At 35.4% G+C, this 17442-nt stretch overlaps 1 long non-coding RNA gene across 1 annotated transcript in view; it reads left to right on the top strand.

Moving 5' to 3' along the window:
* The first annotated feature begins 5464 nt into the window (after window positions 1–5464).
* The window catches only part of LOC146003075 (uncharacterized), an 80824-nt gene continuing 68846 nt past the window's right edge, over window positions 5465–17442 (top strand). The window contains exons 1-2 of the long non-coding RNA XR_014443777.1: window positions 5465–5522; window positions 6318–6468. This is a non-coding gene — a long non-coding RNA (uncharacterized LOC146003075). The remainder of the gene's footprint in view (window positions 5523–6317; window positions 6469–17442) is intronic.

Raw genomic sequence — 17442 nt, 5'->3', positions numbered from 1 at the left:
GAAGATAAGATGCTACGAAATACAAATCGTCAATGAGGATTGTGTGTAATTTACATAACAGAGTTTGTCTTGTGTACTAATGAATGGCAAATAATCATTGAGATATTCGTTAGTTGCAATTTTAAGGGATATTTTTAACCAAAACCTAGGACATTCAGTTCGTCCTGAACTGGATGAGTCTCGCACAGAAAGAAGCATACCTCTCAGAGAACCAGATAATAATTTACAGGTTACGAAGAGAAAAAGCACCAAGATACATTGAAACAGAATATTAGCGTAAATTTTGATTATATCCAAAGTATCTAATTTTAGTAGTCTCGGTAAGCAGAATTTGTTGTAGCTACGTACTTTTGACTTTTTAAACTAAAACTATTGTATTGTATTTGAGAAAACTAGTTAAATATGTTTCAACCTGATGGTAAGAGACCTGTAGGAAGGCCAAGACGAAGATGGAGGGACAACGTTGAGATGGACCTAAGGGAAATCGGTAGGGATGGAAAAGAGTATATAGATCTTGCTCAAGATAGGGAAAGATGGAAGGCCTGTGTTGCTGCGGCCATGAACCTTCGGGTTTGAGAAGGCTAGAGAGTTAGTTAGTTAGTTAAATATGTTTCACAACAAAGATAACACTTTTCATCGATGACCATCTTAAGTCTCATAAAATTATAATTTAGTTAATATATGTTTGTACATAAAAATATATGGATAATAAAGTTTAAAGTAATTCTCTGTTACTTAAAAATGAAGATAAGGCTTTTATTTTTGTTTGGAAAAATATATTTTTTTAGGAATGCTGATCAACCAAGAAGTTGTGTACTCCCAAGATAATTGTTGGAGATTGCATGTGTATGTACTCATGTCGTAGGTGTACTAATATAAATAAGGTAGGGACACGTGCAGTTGTTGGTTTTTGGTTATGGAAATATAACAACATTAAACTGTAGATATAGTTACCAATTAGCCTTTCTTTGCATAAAATATACTTAAAACAAAAAATAAAAAAAACATTATTATTATTATTACAATTTTAATAATCATCCTCGTTTCAGTTCGGCATTTGCTTGATAATATTGCGAATTTGCGGCTGAAGAAAATTCTTTTCCATGCAAAAGTAAGGAAGAAAAACTAACACTTAATTTAGTTACTAGTTATTTGGAGGATTAACAGAATTACAGTTACTAATTTCAAAAAGTAACTAGTGTTAATTGAAAATCTTGTCACTTGTTAATGTAATTAATTCGTTACTTCCAAGGACTGGATATCAGCCAAGGCTGCTTAAAGGATTTTTTCTCAGGTAGGCAGTAGTGCTCAGAGTGGGGAGAACGTGATATCCTACAATTAAGAAAACACTCATAAATCCTCCCCTTCTAGGATAATTTTTTCGGCATCCCACCACCCACTCCATGTTCTCCATTTTGTCCATACAAACTTCAGCTCACCTTTCCCCAAACTGGGTGAAGCATCCTCCCCAGATAGGAATTTCCACTTCGAGCTCTTGGGGTGGGGCAGAGTAAGATTTCTTATCTTGCCCTTCAGTTATAAAAGCTCACATTTTACGTTTTATTATTATTACTATTGTTTTACAAATCAAAGAATTGGAATTCAATTTAATATACCATGGTGTTGAACTTCAGACCTGAGTCCGCTTATCGAACTGCAATCTGAACTCGAATTGCTTCCTTTCCATGAACATCAATCACTTTGCTAATGAACGGTTCTTTGTTCTTTGCACTTTCGTTTAGAGATATTATTTTATAAGATGCCTCTTAATTTTCAGTCTTTCGTGGCACCTCTCGATCATGTTTTTACGCTACAATTTCACAATTCGAATTACATACCGTTTTTCCAGATATCCCAGGGGAGCAAGTGCTCCCCGGCCTCCTTTTCTGCGGGAAATCATCCAAACCTGAAATTTCTACCCAAGAAAATTTTGAGGTAATACTAACGATCACCATCAAAAGCAAGCAAAGAAATTCCTAGAACAAACACGTAGACCCTGGACTCTTTATATTTTAATTTTTTCCAAAATTGTTTTTTTTTCTGTAAATTGTTTTAAGAATGAAACATAACTCCAGAAATAGTAAGTCCAAAGAACTCAATCTTTAGTCACTTATAAGGCAAAGGACTGGAGAATGACTAGAGAGTAAAGCCTCTCCGATGGCGCAGTGGTAGCGTCGTTGCCTTGTAATCAAGGGGTCCCGGGTTCGATACCCGGTGGGGGCACATAGTGGTTCGGATCCCACTTTAAATTGTAGGTCCAGTCCCGATTAGCTTTACTGTGCACAAAGTGGACTCAAAACACCAAATCAAACCAAACCAATGTAGACTAGATAGTAACAATGAGAGATATTGATATATTGAAGACGGAACTTCCTGCTGCAAATTTATGAAGAAAATATGGTAAAGATTTCTGATAAAAGCGAGAATTGTCGTCAAGTAGTGTTGTACAAAATTGATTATCTGCAAGTATCTTCAATAGGTTGGTTTCATGTGACGTCAGGATGCGCACAATAGCCATGTTTGCAGCCAATTTTATTTGTCGTTTGCAAGGAAATATCCACCACGTAGTGTTCGTTACATCTGCACCAACTACACGTTTATCTTAAATAACGAATGTCTGTGTTAGTATGTTCTGTCCGCCGCTTGAATTCCGTATGCTTACAATAACTGGCCTCAATAATGACTGCTCGAAGTCATAATTCAACAGTTTGTGACATAGGTGAAACAAAGATGGGGATGAGTGATGATATGATGAAATTGATGAATGAACACTCACGAATATCCATACCCAGGCTAGGATTCGAACCCGAGACCCCTGCGCGTCATAACGCGATGTGCTAACCACTCCGCCACAGGAGCCGGCAAATACCATAGGCAAACAAGACCCAACAAATCAGAGGGTCCCAGGTTCGATACCCAGAGGAGACTCATAGTGGTTCGGGTCCTACATTAAACTGTAGGTCCAGTACTAATTAACCTTACTGTGCACAAAGTGGACTTAAACACCAACTCAAACAAACAAACAAACATGAACAAACAAGACGCATTCACAAAATGACTAGACTTATTTTTTTAATAAAATCTAATATGTTAGTTTATCAATGTAATGCCATGAATGGGAAAGCCAAGCAACGTTATGTCTGAAATGGCTCCCATTTTACATTTTAATTGCTGTTAATTAAAAGTTTACTACCAATACATACAACTCGTCACGTTGAGGGTGTACTAAGTTAGGTGTATAGTTGGTATTACCAAGATCTAAGGCAATTGGTGTGAGAAGAAATATGAGCATTTTAAAATCCACCTACCAAAGTAAAAGGACAGCCGTACGAAAAGGAGTACAAGAGATAAAAATAAGAATTGCAATCAAAACATGGAGATAAGGCCACAACGGAAAGTAGAAGGCAGGGCAAGAAAGATGTCAAAGTTCCAAAATATCTTAACCCGCCATAATTAATTAAAACCTATTGCAAAAGCAGGGATATCAGGTTTTCACTCATTTGTTTCCGACTTCTTGTTCTGCCAACTTGTGTTTTAATTAGGGCTGAGTCGATACAACTTTGAACCGATACCGATGTCGATACTCTTACCGATTGCCACCGATACTGATACCGATACCAACACTTGAAAACTGCAGTAATTAAAATGTATTCAAAATATTGATGAATATTGGTGTGCAAATATTTTTCTTCAATTATATGCATCAATTTACCAATATATTTGGTTCGAATGTTCAAAGTTACAACAGAATATTAAAATAGATGTTGCATAATCAAAACATATAGTTTCTCGTGCTAAATTGGTGCACAATATAAAGAGAGATTGAATTTTGCATAATTTTCAGGATAATTAGACTGCGCGGCATTTTTTCGAACTCCGGAAAATACTAATATCCCAGAAAAGTATCGGCTGGTATCGGTAGATTAATTCCAACCGCTACTTCGATACATCGGCATCGGTATCGGCTGAGCCAAAGTGTTAATGGTTGCCAGATCAACACAACACTGACTCTTTCGTGAACTTGGAACGAGGAGAGGTTTTCACCCAAATTTTAAGAGGACCTTTAGTTTAGACATCACCAGCGCCCGTGAAAAAAATAGGTGACTCATAGTTTTCACTCAAGAACCTAATTCACTAGCTAACAATGTTATCTTTGATTTACAGGAAACTCCAACAACTGCGTGTATTCAAACTCCGCTACATCAACGTGCAGCAAAGCCAGACATCCGAAAAGGGCCTATCCTCGTTCGAAGTTGATGACGTCACAAGATCAATATCTTACCTCAGGCGGAGGTGAGAATTAAAGTGCAGAATCATTTCGTTTAATCTGTTTAGGAATATTGCAAATAAAATTCCGATCTGTATCAAATTCTGGTAACGGACAAGGTTTTATCTTTAGTTTTATAATCAGTCCGAATATCTAATAGTAACGATGATTCGGGGGATCAAGTAATCGAAGCGTGGGGACATCACAAGATGTACTTTCACCACTTCAAAACTATTTTGCATCGTAGAACAAGGATTTAGGTCGTTCTAGTATTTAGAAATATAGTATGCTCCTACGATTATAATTATTTTTTGATACGGTGGTTCAGTTAGTAGGGTGTCTGATTGACGCAGAGTAGATGATACCAAATGGGAATTTTTCATGAAATGTGCCTGAATGTTCTTGGGATTTAACCAGGCTCTAATAAATATGTACCTGGTAGCAACACTCTGGAGTAGAGATGAACCGATTGTGGTGCATATAAATTCACCTCCATTAATGACTAAATATATGGAATCTTTCTTCCATACATTGGCGTAGCAACATGTCACTAGGCCATGAAAATTAGAATATGGAGTCAATATTCGTTCTTTTATTTTGAAATCTGATTATGGATTGATAAAAAATCTTGAGGCATACGTCAGCAAAAATATGAACAAATTTGAATAATATTGATAATAGTAAATATTGCTGAGTAAAACGGTATTTAAATTTCACTCACCCGATAAATGCCTTTGGCTGCTCTTCGAATAGACTAAACTCGCTCACGACTTGCAGTCCAGAGTCGACCCGTTTCTCTCCATAGATGATATTTAAAGTTCTGACAATCGTTCTTGTGATATGATCATTCGGAGATATGGACCCAGGCCCCAGGCGTTCGCCCCTTGAGAGGCCTCTCCTTCCGCACCCCCAATGTGCCTTCAAGGTATGTTGTAATGTTCATGGATAATGCGTGGTAGACGCTTTCTATAAATTGAAACAGGTAAGACAAATTGCATATGTGAATGAAAAATCTACATTTCTATTGTAAATTAAGAAATCACTCGCGACGAATGAAAGTAATAATTGCAGAATATTAACACACATAACATTTCCAAAACTTGCTGGTGCTCCATGTAACGTTACACTTAATATAAGGTAAGAAGTTCTTAATTTTCTTATATGCAAGCGTGTTAAATTCGAAAGTATAAAACGTATCAGAAGTTAGAGACTGAAACGTTTCTGCAGCCGCGTGCTTCATTCTAGCACAGTTCTGGTATGGCATTGCTTACTTTTATAAACTGTTAGTATTTGGAAGTTGTACGAATCAAAAGTCAGTCAACAAAGATAGAATATTCGAAAATGTGTCTCATATTCCTTCGTTGTTGGTTTCTATATATTAGTCTGAAAGTTATTAACATAACTGATAACATAAAATATTACTTTTAATAAGTTTAAAAGTTTAATACTAAATTGTAGGAGAATCGGAGTAGTACAAGACTGGGTCTGGTTGTTGCTAATGTATTATCTATATATAAGTGTTCCGAATTCGAGTAATTTATTAAGAATTTTAAATAACAATAGCAAATATTTTGGTCAATTTTTAAAATTATTATTTTTAATTACACGTTCGTATAACAATCTTGTAACATTTTTCTAATGGAGAAGTAAGAAACTACGAGATGCTGGAGTATCAAAAAAAGTTCACAAACAGAATGTGTTGTTATGTTCAAAAAAAGAAGTAATTTATTTTCCCTCCATATCAAAGTACAACACGTTCCATCTGCAGAGATGACGTTTTTGGTACATTCATAGTGAGAAATTAGCGTATACTATATCGCTTTACTTAGAAACATTAACTTCAATAATTTTATTTTAAGTATTCTATAAATGTTGTAAGGAACTAAAAGTGATATCTTGCAGAAACGTAGTCAATTATCGATGTTTGCTTTGTATCAGAAACCAATAGATTAAATTTCAGTAATTCTATATCTGTTACGTGCATAAGGAAAAGTATATTCTTAAAATAACACTTCACTTTAAAACATTGACTTTAATAATATCGTTGTAGCAATCCTATAAAGCTTGCAACCCTGCGATCAACAGCAAAAATGAGCGGTGTGGCTTTCTCTGCCCATGTCTTCAAATTTTTGCTTTTGGCTGCCATTTTGATGTTCGTCAACTTCAAGATTGGTACTAGCTGTAAAGAAACCGGCTCTTATGTAAGTAATTTATCCATATCAATAGCTCAAAAATATAATATTAATTTACAACATGGAAGATATCATTTTATGATATGTAACGTTCAAAATTTGAAGAAAAATTATGCCGTTTTCATAAAAACCTCTTGACAATCTTTCTCTGGAGTATCCTGATTTTGTTTGTATTATTGTTCTCGAATTTCGCCCACTTCCTCTTTTATTCGTCTGTAGAATTGCGTCTTGTGTTTATATTTTTGTGTAGTTCTTTCCCAATAAATTTATAGTTTGGAATATTATAAAATTGCATATAGATTGTTCGTTGCAAAGCTATCATTTCAGTTGAGATATGTATGACAATGTACAGAGTACCAGCATTAGAAATAGCAGAGACCATGAAGCTCCTTGTAATATCCTTGAAATATAACTAATTCCAGTTTGAGGAAGATTTCTAAGTGTTAGCAGTAGACTTCGCTATAGGGAATATGCTATCAATACCTATTTCCAACATCGCAATGCATCTGGCTGAAACCGACATTCTGCATTTTCCCCAACACATCAGATATGGTATATACGTCGGCGAAATATTAATTTTCTTCAAGAAAAAGGACATCGTGTACGTCTCAATGAAGAACTCCTCATTAAGAGATTAAACAATAAATTCGTGACGTAGAATACAGAAAACCTGATGTAGGAAACCAGTAATTCTTTAACCGAGACGCCTACTGACTGCTCCATGGAAAAATATATCCTAATAGAAATATTCACCAACCCAGAAATGGGACTCAAGAATGGAAACTCTTAACAGCAACTATCCATATGGTTTAGTAAGGCAGAGGCTGAAATCTAGAATCACACCCTAGACACTGAGGATATAAAGACGTGGTGTGCCTTCCCCTCTAGCTTCTGCACTTCCGAGACCTTGTGAGCCTTCAATATAACCTAAGCTCACCAATTCAAGTTCCGAATTAGCTAGCAAACTTTTCAAGCACAAAAGTTACTCCGTCGATCCACTGGATAATCCTGGGTTGTACAGTGTCTCTCAAAAGTTTTAGGACAACGACATTTTAAACTAGGCAACCCAAATTACGTAAGGCGCTGGTGGGTTGCATGTAGAGTTAGGCTCAATTTCAGGGTTGCCATATGCACAATAGATATTTATGAAATACGCGAAAGAAGTAAAAACAAGTATTATTGTATAAAACTCTAAAAAAAAATATCAGTATTACATTTGCGGCAAATGAGAAATACTTTCTGAAAGAAAGAAAATCGATTTTCTAGTATTTCATCGCTGATGAGTCTACACAAAGGAAAAAGAGGAGAGAGGAAACGAAAGGGGACAACAAATGAGAGGAGAAAAGAGAGAGCGAAAGGGGAAAAGGAAAAGTAAAGGAGGGAAGAAAAGATAGGACAGATGTGGATAGGAGAAGTAATGAGGAGAAAGGGAAAAGATGCGAGTAGAGATGATGAAAATGGAGCAAAGAGGAGAAGAGAGGAGGGGAGGAGAGGAGAAGAGGAGGTTTGAGAGCAGAGGAGGAGACGAGAAGAGGGGAGTTGAGAGTAGAAGTAGAGTAGAAGAGAGAACATGAGAAGAACGAAAAGAAGAGTAGTGGAGTCGGAAATCTAAGACAGGAGAGGAGATAAGAGGAGTGGAGAATAATGGGATGGAGACAAGAGGCGAGAACAGGAGGGAAGGCGATATGGCATACCAGGGGAGAGAAGAAGGAGAAGGAGAGGTGAAGGAGAGAAGAGAAGGGAGACGAGAGGAGAGATGAGGTATTTATGGAAAATATCGTCTCAGCGTCAAGAATTGATGCATTGATCAAAATATCGACATGAAACATTCAATAATATTTTAAAATGAATTGGACAATGTATTAGATCGGTGTGAAATGTCTTGTGGCCGAGTTCAGAGCGAGATAAAATCTGCCACGTAAGATCTTTGATTTTACATGCGATTATACCACCAAAAACATGAATGTAATTTTCATATTTATAAGAATTTTCCTCCACTTCTCAGTTCGTTGAAATGGGGGTTTTGTTATTTAACATTTATCGTCCCCCCATCGTTAATTCCAAAGAGAATCATTCCGTTTCACACTGCGTAGACAATGAACACAATGGGATATGTCTAAAACTTACGAAAATTTTCTGCCACCGGAAGGGTTTGAACCTACAACCATCAGGTTTACAATCTAGGACGGTAGCCACTACCCTACAAACTTTCGTCCTTTAGAATAGCTAGGAGGAGCTGACCAGTGTGAATTGTAGATGCAACTTTCCTCCTACATGTAATGTGCGGAGAATACTTGTTTGTAACAAAGAAAACGAAGGTAGTGCGAATCGGCGCAAACATTTAATGGAGAATTGCACATGATGAAAACTTTTCATTCGAAATTTGCGGAGGTATCCTTGCATTGAACTGGAGTGGGTAAAGGGGTAAAATTAGTATAATAATGTCCTGAATTACCACAAATATAAATAGTTATTTCATTAATATTTGTCAATGTCTTTGAAAGTACACAATTATCGTTAGAGTATCATAATTCACGATCTTATACGTAAAAATATCCCTTTCAAAGTGTGTCAATTCATTTATTTGTTTATTTTTTTTTAGTAAATTCCAGATACAGAACAAAGTAGCCACAATACACTGCTATTACATATAATGTTACAATGCTCTTGTTTAATAAAAGGAGAATTTTATAAAAATAACACTTCGTAAGGAGACTTGAACCTGTGACCGCTAGATGTACAGTCCAGAACTATTCACTACACCGCGCTTTTACCTTCATTTCCCTTAGTTTGAGGATTCGCATGTTGAAATAAAGCTTACATTATTTATAAACATTCAAATACTTCGAAGCCTCCCCGATGGCGTAGCTGTAACGTAGCCGCCTTGTGATCAAGGAGTCCCAGATTCGATACCTGGTGGATACACAATGTGGCCACTTTAAACTCTAGGTCGAGGGCCGATTAGCCTTACTGTGCATAAAGCGTACTTAACGCGTCCTGCACTGTAGAAGCCTCTAGATATTTTCCATTAATAATGTCTAATCACAATAATAAGTTAGAAGAAATAACTCGATTTTCACAACAGCTACCGATATTATCGTTTGTCTTCATCACTTCGAAATTTCTTTCTCGAAGATAGCTGCTAATACAAGGAAAGCAATTCAAAATTAAAGTAAAAGTTCATTACATTAATATGCAACGACATTTACAATATTGGACTGACTGAATACATAAAAATTGTTGTTTGAAAGAAAGGTAGAAGCGTGGTGTAGTGTATTAGTCGACCTCCGTGGCGAAGTGGTTAGCAGAGCGTACTACAACGCCAGGGGTTCTGGGTTCGAGTCCCGGGCAAGGCATGGATATTTGTGTTCGTCCAGTTGATAAGAAACAAAGAAAATGTAAGAATTGAAAAGTGTAAGAGTGTAAAAGTGAGAAAAAGAGTGAATGGTGGGGGATACCTCCGTGAAGGGGGTATTTCCTTTTTTTTTTAAAAAAAAAAATTGTGTTTAGAGTTCTGGACTACACATCTAGCTGTCCCAGGTTCGAGTCTCCTTCCGAAGTGTTATTATTTTAAAATTCTCCTTTTTTTAAACAAGAGCATTGTAACATTATATGTAATAGCAGTGTATAGTGGCTACATTGTTCTGTATCTGGAATTTACTAAAAAAAATAAACAAATAAATGAATTGACAAACTTTGAAAGGGATATTTTTACGTACAAGATCGTGAATTATGATACTCTAACGATAATTGTGTACTTTCAAAGACATTGACAAATATTAATGAAATAACTATTTATATTTGTCGTAATTCAGGACATTATTATACTAATTTTACCCCTTTACCCACTCCAGTTCAATGCAAGGATACCTCCGCAAATTTCGAATGAAAAGTTTTCATCATGTGCAATTCTCCATTAAATGTTTGCGCCGATTCGCACTACCTTCGTTTTCTTTGTTACAAACAAGTATTCTCCGCACATTACATGTAGGAGGAAAGTTGCATCTACAATTCACACTGGTCAGCTCCTCCTAGCTATTCTAAAGGACGAAAGTTTGTAGGGTAGTGGCTACCGTCCTAGATTGTAAACCTGATGGTTGTAGGTTCAAACCCTTCCGGTGGCAGAACATTTTCGTAAGTTTTAGACATATCCCATTGTGTTCATTGTCTACGCAGTGTGAAACGGAATGATTCTCTTTGGAATTAACGATGGGGGGAGGATAAATGTTAAATAACAAAACCCCCATTTCAACGAACTGAGAAGTGGAGGAAAATTCTTATAAATATGAAAATTACATTCGTTTTTGGTGGTATAATCGCATGTAAAATCAAAGATCTTACGGGGCAGATTTTATCTCGCTCTGAACTCGGCCACAAGACATTTCACACCGATCTAATACATTGTCCAATTCATTTTAAAATATTATTGAATGTTTCATGTCGATATTTTGATCAATGCATCAATTCTTGACGCTGAGACGATATTTTCCATAAATACCTCATCTCTCCTCTCGTCTCCCTTCTCTTCTCTCCTTCACCTCTCCTTCTCCTTCTTCTCTCCCCTGGTATGCCATATCGCCTTCCCTCCTGTTCTCGCCTCTTGTCTCCATCCCATTATTCTCCACTCCTCTTATCTCCTCTCCTGTCTTAGATTTCCGACTCCACTACTCTTCTTTTCGTTCTTCTCATGTTCTCTCTTCTACTCTACTTCTACTCTCAACTCCCCTCTTCTCGTCTCCTCCTCTGCTCTCAAACCTCCTCCTCTCCTCTCCTCCCCTCCTCTCTTCTCCTCTTTGCTCCATTTTCATCATCTCTACTCGCATCTTTTCCCTTCCTCCTCATTACTTCTCCTATCCACATCTGTCCTATCTTTTCTTCCCTCCTTTACTTTTCCTTTTCCCCTTTCGCTCTCTCTTTTCTCCTCTCATTTGTTGTCCCCTTTCGTTTCCTCTCTCCTCTTTTTCCTTTGTGTAGACTCATCAGCGATGAAATACTAGAAAATCGATTTTCTTTCTTTCAGAAAGTATTTCTCATTTGCCGCAAATGTAATACTGATATTTTTTTTAGAGTTTTATACAATAATACTTGTTTTTACTTCTTTCGCGTATTTCATAAATATCTATTGTGCATATGGCAACCCTGAAATTGAGCCTAACTCTACATGCAACCCACCAGCGCCTTACGTAATTTGGGTTGCCTAGTTTAAAATGTCGTTGTCCTAAAACTTTTGAGAGACACTGTACAATGTACAATGTAAAATGTCTATGCAAGGCTCATTACAACGGCAGACGCGTATATGCTATCTATAAATGAAAGAATTCCACAGCATTTCTCAAATGTCAAAAAACCCAAATACACCACATGCTTAGTAAAGCACATCAAATTTAACAACCACCACGTTAAGTGCTCTTTACTTTTACCATACAAATATTTTATTTGTTTGGTATTTCACAGTAATATGTTTGGTCTATTTGTTTGGTTTAATATTCTTGTGAGTGTTGTTATTAAACTTATAGTATTTAAATGTATGTTGATTAAATGCTATATCGGATGTTGAAGATATTTCCGATATACCGAAATAACTAGTACTGTCCAATCGTTTGTTGAATCGGTTTCTAGGACACCGTTGGAAAAGAAGACAGAGTCTTGATTGTGAATTTCAAACAAAAGATGTGCATGTGAGTTACAGAATAATTTACCAGTGAATGGTTCATTGGGTTTTGATTGTGTTTGTAGCAATAGTAGAATTATAATGCTGTGATTGATCTCAAGGTGGAACTACAATAAACGTAATAAAGGTAAGAATTATTTTATTGAACATCACATCCTGAGAGGGCTTACTGTAGCCGCAACCTAATGGAGAATCTCAGAACCCTTCCGAGCACAGTGATTAGGCAACTACCCGTGACGTGTGTTTCTTTGGATTCCACCAAAAAGAACACCACATATGAATTTGGCGAGCAACACGGGGGTTTCGATGAAGAAATGTGTGCCTAAAGATGAAAATACATTTAAATAACGACGTGGATGTGCGTAGAATTATCAATGAATAGTGTATAATGTCACGAACCCTGACTCGAACCATAGACTCCCAAGTCTACCACTAGGCTATCCTCAGAGTCCGTGAAACATATGTTTGCCGGGGCTCACCAGGGATCTCACAGCCACTGCGCTCACCTGACACAGAACTAGGTTCTTGGGCTGTACACTCTTTCCTCATATGTACTCCCGGCAGAAGAGTACAAGATACAAAGAGAAAAGGGCAATTTATATGGGGGTTCCACCACTTAACTTCTAAGAGTTAAGAATTTAAAGCAATTGACATTCACCATTACCATTTCCGTAGAGACTAGACACTATTTCTATAACTATGACTGTTGGAAAGGAACTTGTATGCATTACCTTCTGAAATCAAGATAAATAAAAGAGAAACACAAAGATAAACTTAATAAACATATATTCTTTAGTAAATGTTACAATATTGGGCTTTATACAGACTCTGATGTATTCACTCGCCATGAGTGATGGTTTGAATTGTACATATCGATCCGCTTGATCGAATCTCCTTTCCTTTGGAGTTTTACGTTGAACATTAAAGTTACATGGGCTCGTTAGGCCTGCTGGTATACAAAAATATATAGAAACACATACATTACCTTGCTGCTATGCTTCTAGCGAAGTTGGCTTCATGGCTCAGACTTTAAAATCTGAATTCGAACTAAGGACTGAAGAGAAGAACTGTACTGAACTGAACTCTCTGTCTCTCTCTCTGTGTCTCTGGAATTTCTCTCTCTCTGTGTCTCTGGAATTTCTCTCTCTCTGACATTTGAGGCAAAACCTAAGCTTTTATACAACTGAAAAAGACTTGTCACTGGGTGGGGTTATCTACTGGCGCCCTCTGACTGACGTCTTATTCTTTGAACTCTGATCTACATTGAAAACTAAGAAACAATAAGTTTCTAAAGAATTTGCAAATTACTATTACCATATATAGAAGGTTTGCATTGTTGGTGCTTTAGGGCTTGGAAAGTTGGATAAGGAAATCATGGTTATTAATCATTCGCTCGAGGCATATGAGTGGCGTGACCTTATCAACTCTGCAAACAAACAGGAAGCTCATTATGTCTTTCTGCGGCTTGGCTTCGGTAACCCTTGACAAAGCGTGCTTCCCTCCGGAAGACAAACAATGCAGATTATCAACCAATGCGGGCAGACCTCTGACATATGAGATAAACTGTATCCTGTTGTGGCTTCTTGCCAAGTTGATAAACAAGTATTTTCCTTGTCGAAGTAGCTCTTCTAAGCCTCTTAAGAACTTACCATTGCTGGGCAATGAATAATATAAAGGAAAGTTATGGTTAAAGGAATATGGTAGTCGAAATAAAGTTACTGAGTTCGATTCTGGTGGGCGACTGAAATTCTAGATGTGACAATACCCTCCACCTGAGATTGAAATATCTCCTGATGTTTCTTTTCTCTGGTGCTTCTGGGTTAAGGGAAATAAAATCTGTTTCGTTGGCATTTACAAGGCTTTATGCTGCAATAGCTTCTATACTTGTTCCTGGAGTTTCTTTCAGACTTTATCACAAACAAATGGATAATTAATATCATTACTTATGCAGATTATACTGGATTATATTGTCGATGATGCAATGTGTGCTGGTGTTTCTTTGATTCAGAACTAATCAGCTATTTGTTTAACAATTGAGAAGCTAACTTCACTGGAGCTTACAAATAAAGTGCTGCATATTCAAAAGTATAAACAGTTATATGTATAACCTGAACAAAAAAATGAAAAAGTTTTATATAGTTAGTCCAACTTATAAGTTGGAATGATGATTATATATATATGGAAATATTTTCTATACCCCTTTTTTTTGTAATACCTAAACCTAAGATATGTAACTAATGATACTAATGAAATTGACTAAAATGCTAGGCATTAAAATTAATCATATTCAGGAATATAACCTGACCAAAAAGCTAAGTGATACTAATTCCATAGCATCATACATATTTTTCCTCGAATGACAAGGATCAAAGGGATCTAATGAGATCCTTACACTATTTTCTGTAAGAAGAGCTCTAAGCAGACTGGGCTTAGACTCTGTTTCTGATACATGAGAATAGGCTATCAATGTAGGGAAGGGTTTTTCTTCCGTACATAGCAAAGTAAAGCTATTAAACACACTAGATTCTTTTGGTACAAGAATTTCATGATACTCTTCTATTACTCTGAATATACATTTGAGAACATGTTGATGTAACAAATTCTGTTCTCGTGTCCTTTTACATTTACTTAAGGCAAAACACATAAACTCTTTTAAGTTTGTCTTAAAAGGTTGACAAATTGGTTCGATGTCTCCGTATCGATAGAAAATATTTGCTCTATCGTAGGCATATCGAATAAATTTGTCCAGTATTAAGATTGGATTTTGCATTATATATGCTGTGAACAATTTGTGTTCTCTTCGATTCTTAGCATTTCTTACTTGTTTGTTTATATGCCATTTGACATATGGATCATTTTCAGCTAACATGAGCTGTATAAGAGTTTGAGGGTCTATGCCTGGAACACTCATATTTTCGTTAGTTCGTTCTTTTCAACAAGAAATAACGATCATTTCACAACCTTACCAATTGCATAAGTGCAAACAAAAAAAAACAAATAAAAACTTAAAGTAATTAAACTCTATCACTTAAAAAAAATGACAACATAACATATTTGTTGTTAATAATAGAAGATTAACATATATATATGGTATGATACAAATAGTTGATTAATATGTAGTTAAGTGATTATACTGATTATATTGGGTTACATGAATATATAAGTATATATATATATCTATATATATTGACGATTTGCTTGATTATAGTACGTAAGATATTAGTAACAGTATTTTCATATAAGTTCATGTGTAAAAATAATGTTTACACTATTTTCTATCTTTATAACACAGTTCATGTTTCATTATTGTTTTCACTATAGGTTCACTTATGTCTGTAGTTAACACCTTGAGAAATTGTTTGTGTTAGAACGATTAAATCGTGGCACTACACTGCACAGTTTATTTCACTTTGTTGAGTCCTTGTGAACTAGTTAATTAATATAGTGATATGTTCCATTCCTATACAAAGGAATATACACACCATATATTAGTATATATATATACTTCATATAACTTTATAACAGGGCGTTATACTGTTACACACTTGACAATATAATGTTTTTAGGATTTACACGTTATGTAGCCTATTGGCTTGTTCAACAGTGATATACTCTGGTTCGTTTGGATTTACTTGATTTACTACATGAATTGGTTCTTCATAACTTCTGTCAGATTCATAGCGAATGACAGGTGGGGAAGGTAATGGTCTTGAAATATTCATATTTCTTACTCTTAATCTTCCATTATGAGACCGTGGTCTCTTACACTCACATGTGTTTATATACACTTTCCATATTATATAAAATATGAGGAGATATGTCTGTAAAGTTAATACTGTTAACCATAAAATAATAGATATTTCATATCTCGTATCTCTCAAGTTTATGTGACATTCTTCTTTATGGCATAAGTAAGGTATGGTTAAGTTCTTGTTGTTTATATCTATCCATATTAATGGAATTAAACGACTTATACTAGCGGTAGTATCTGTAGGTAATATACAAGGAAAAGTACTTCTGATATGAAGTCTTTCATCATACTTAATATAACATGAGCAACCTAAATGATTTAAGGTAACACCATATTGAAATTCTACTTGAAAATTGATTTCAATATCTTTGCATACAATGCGTAAAGTACGATTATATTCTTTGTTTCCAACAAAAGCTTGGGTAGAAACGTTAAATTTGTAGAACTCTAGATCATTGTTATTCTTAGTGCAGGTCATATTGCAATATTTATACATCTCATGCACACTCTTTGTTATCGTAGCTATTATACATCTCTCAAAGTTACTCAAAAATCCATGTTTCGGGTGAACGAAACATAAAGTATCTTTAACAATATCACATTCAGTTGTTAATAAATTCTTAGAGTTATCATCATAAGCTATGTTTATATCTTCATTATACACACTACAAATTTCTGTTTGTTTTCTGAAGTAGATTTGTTTTACAGAAAACTACGTAAACGTCTTTGGTTTGAAATAATTGGAATTTTTATAGCAAACAACACTTTGCTTTTTGATATTACACATTCAGCTAAAGGTACATTGTAGAATTGTCCTAAATTTGTAACGTCTATACTGATAGAATGATTAGTTTTTACAAACTTTTGTTGTACATCTAACAAATCTTGCTGAAGCTTAGCAAATGATATCAACTTTGGATTTATGACTTTTTTTTGACAAGAATTTATTAATAACATCAAATTTTCATTCGTACATACTGATAATGTTTTAAAGTTTAACCATGATAAAGCTGGTGAATCATAAATTTTACTTCTTATAATGTCATAACCTTTTCTATCTACAAAAAGTGTTTTAACATGCACTTTTTCAATTCTAAAATACTGCCAACCATATGTAAGAGGGTCAGCGTTAAAGGTATGATTACCAACGCGTGAAATTATATTCTCCCAATCAATTACATGTGGTTGTGGTATTGAAATGGTTATTTCATATATAATAGGCAAAGATGTTTCATAATATATAGGAGAGCTTAACTCTTCTATTTGCAATCCTGAATTTATATAATTAGGTATTTGTAAAGCTGACAACAATGAAAAATTCATAAGAAATATAAATGTAGATAGTCAGGATGAAGGTGTTCTATTTAATGTAGCATATTGTGGTTCCATTGTAGGATTAGCACTAGCTTCAAATGTTACACAACTAGGCCTTCCTTCAAAATTCGGGCTATGAAATTTTATTTTTGTTTCATCTAGACTTGATCTTACATTTGCTCTTCGTAATGTACTATCCCTAAATTCTCGAATCTCTTTACAAGTTGTCATCCATATCAGATAAACT

The sequence above is a fragment of the Lepisma saccharinum genome, chromosome 19 (genome assembly GCF_977018435.1).
Source record: "Lepisma saccharinum chromosome 19, izLepSacc3.1, whole genome shotgun sequence".
Classification (NCBI taxonomy): domain Eukaryota; kingdom Metazoa; phylum Arthropoda; class Insecta; order Zygentoma; family Lepismatidae; genus Lepisma; species Lepisma saccharinum.
The sequence above is the reverse complement of the archived record's forward strand: the minus strand, read 5'-3'. Positions and strand labels throughout refer to the sequence as shown.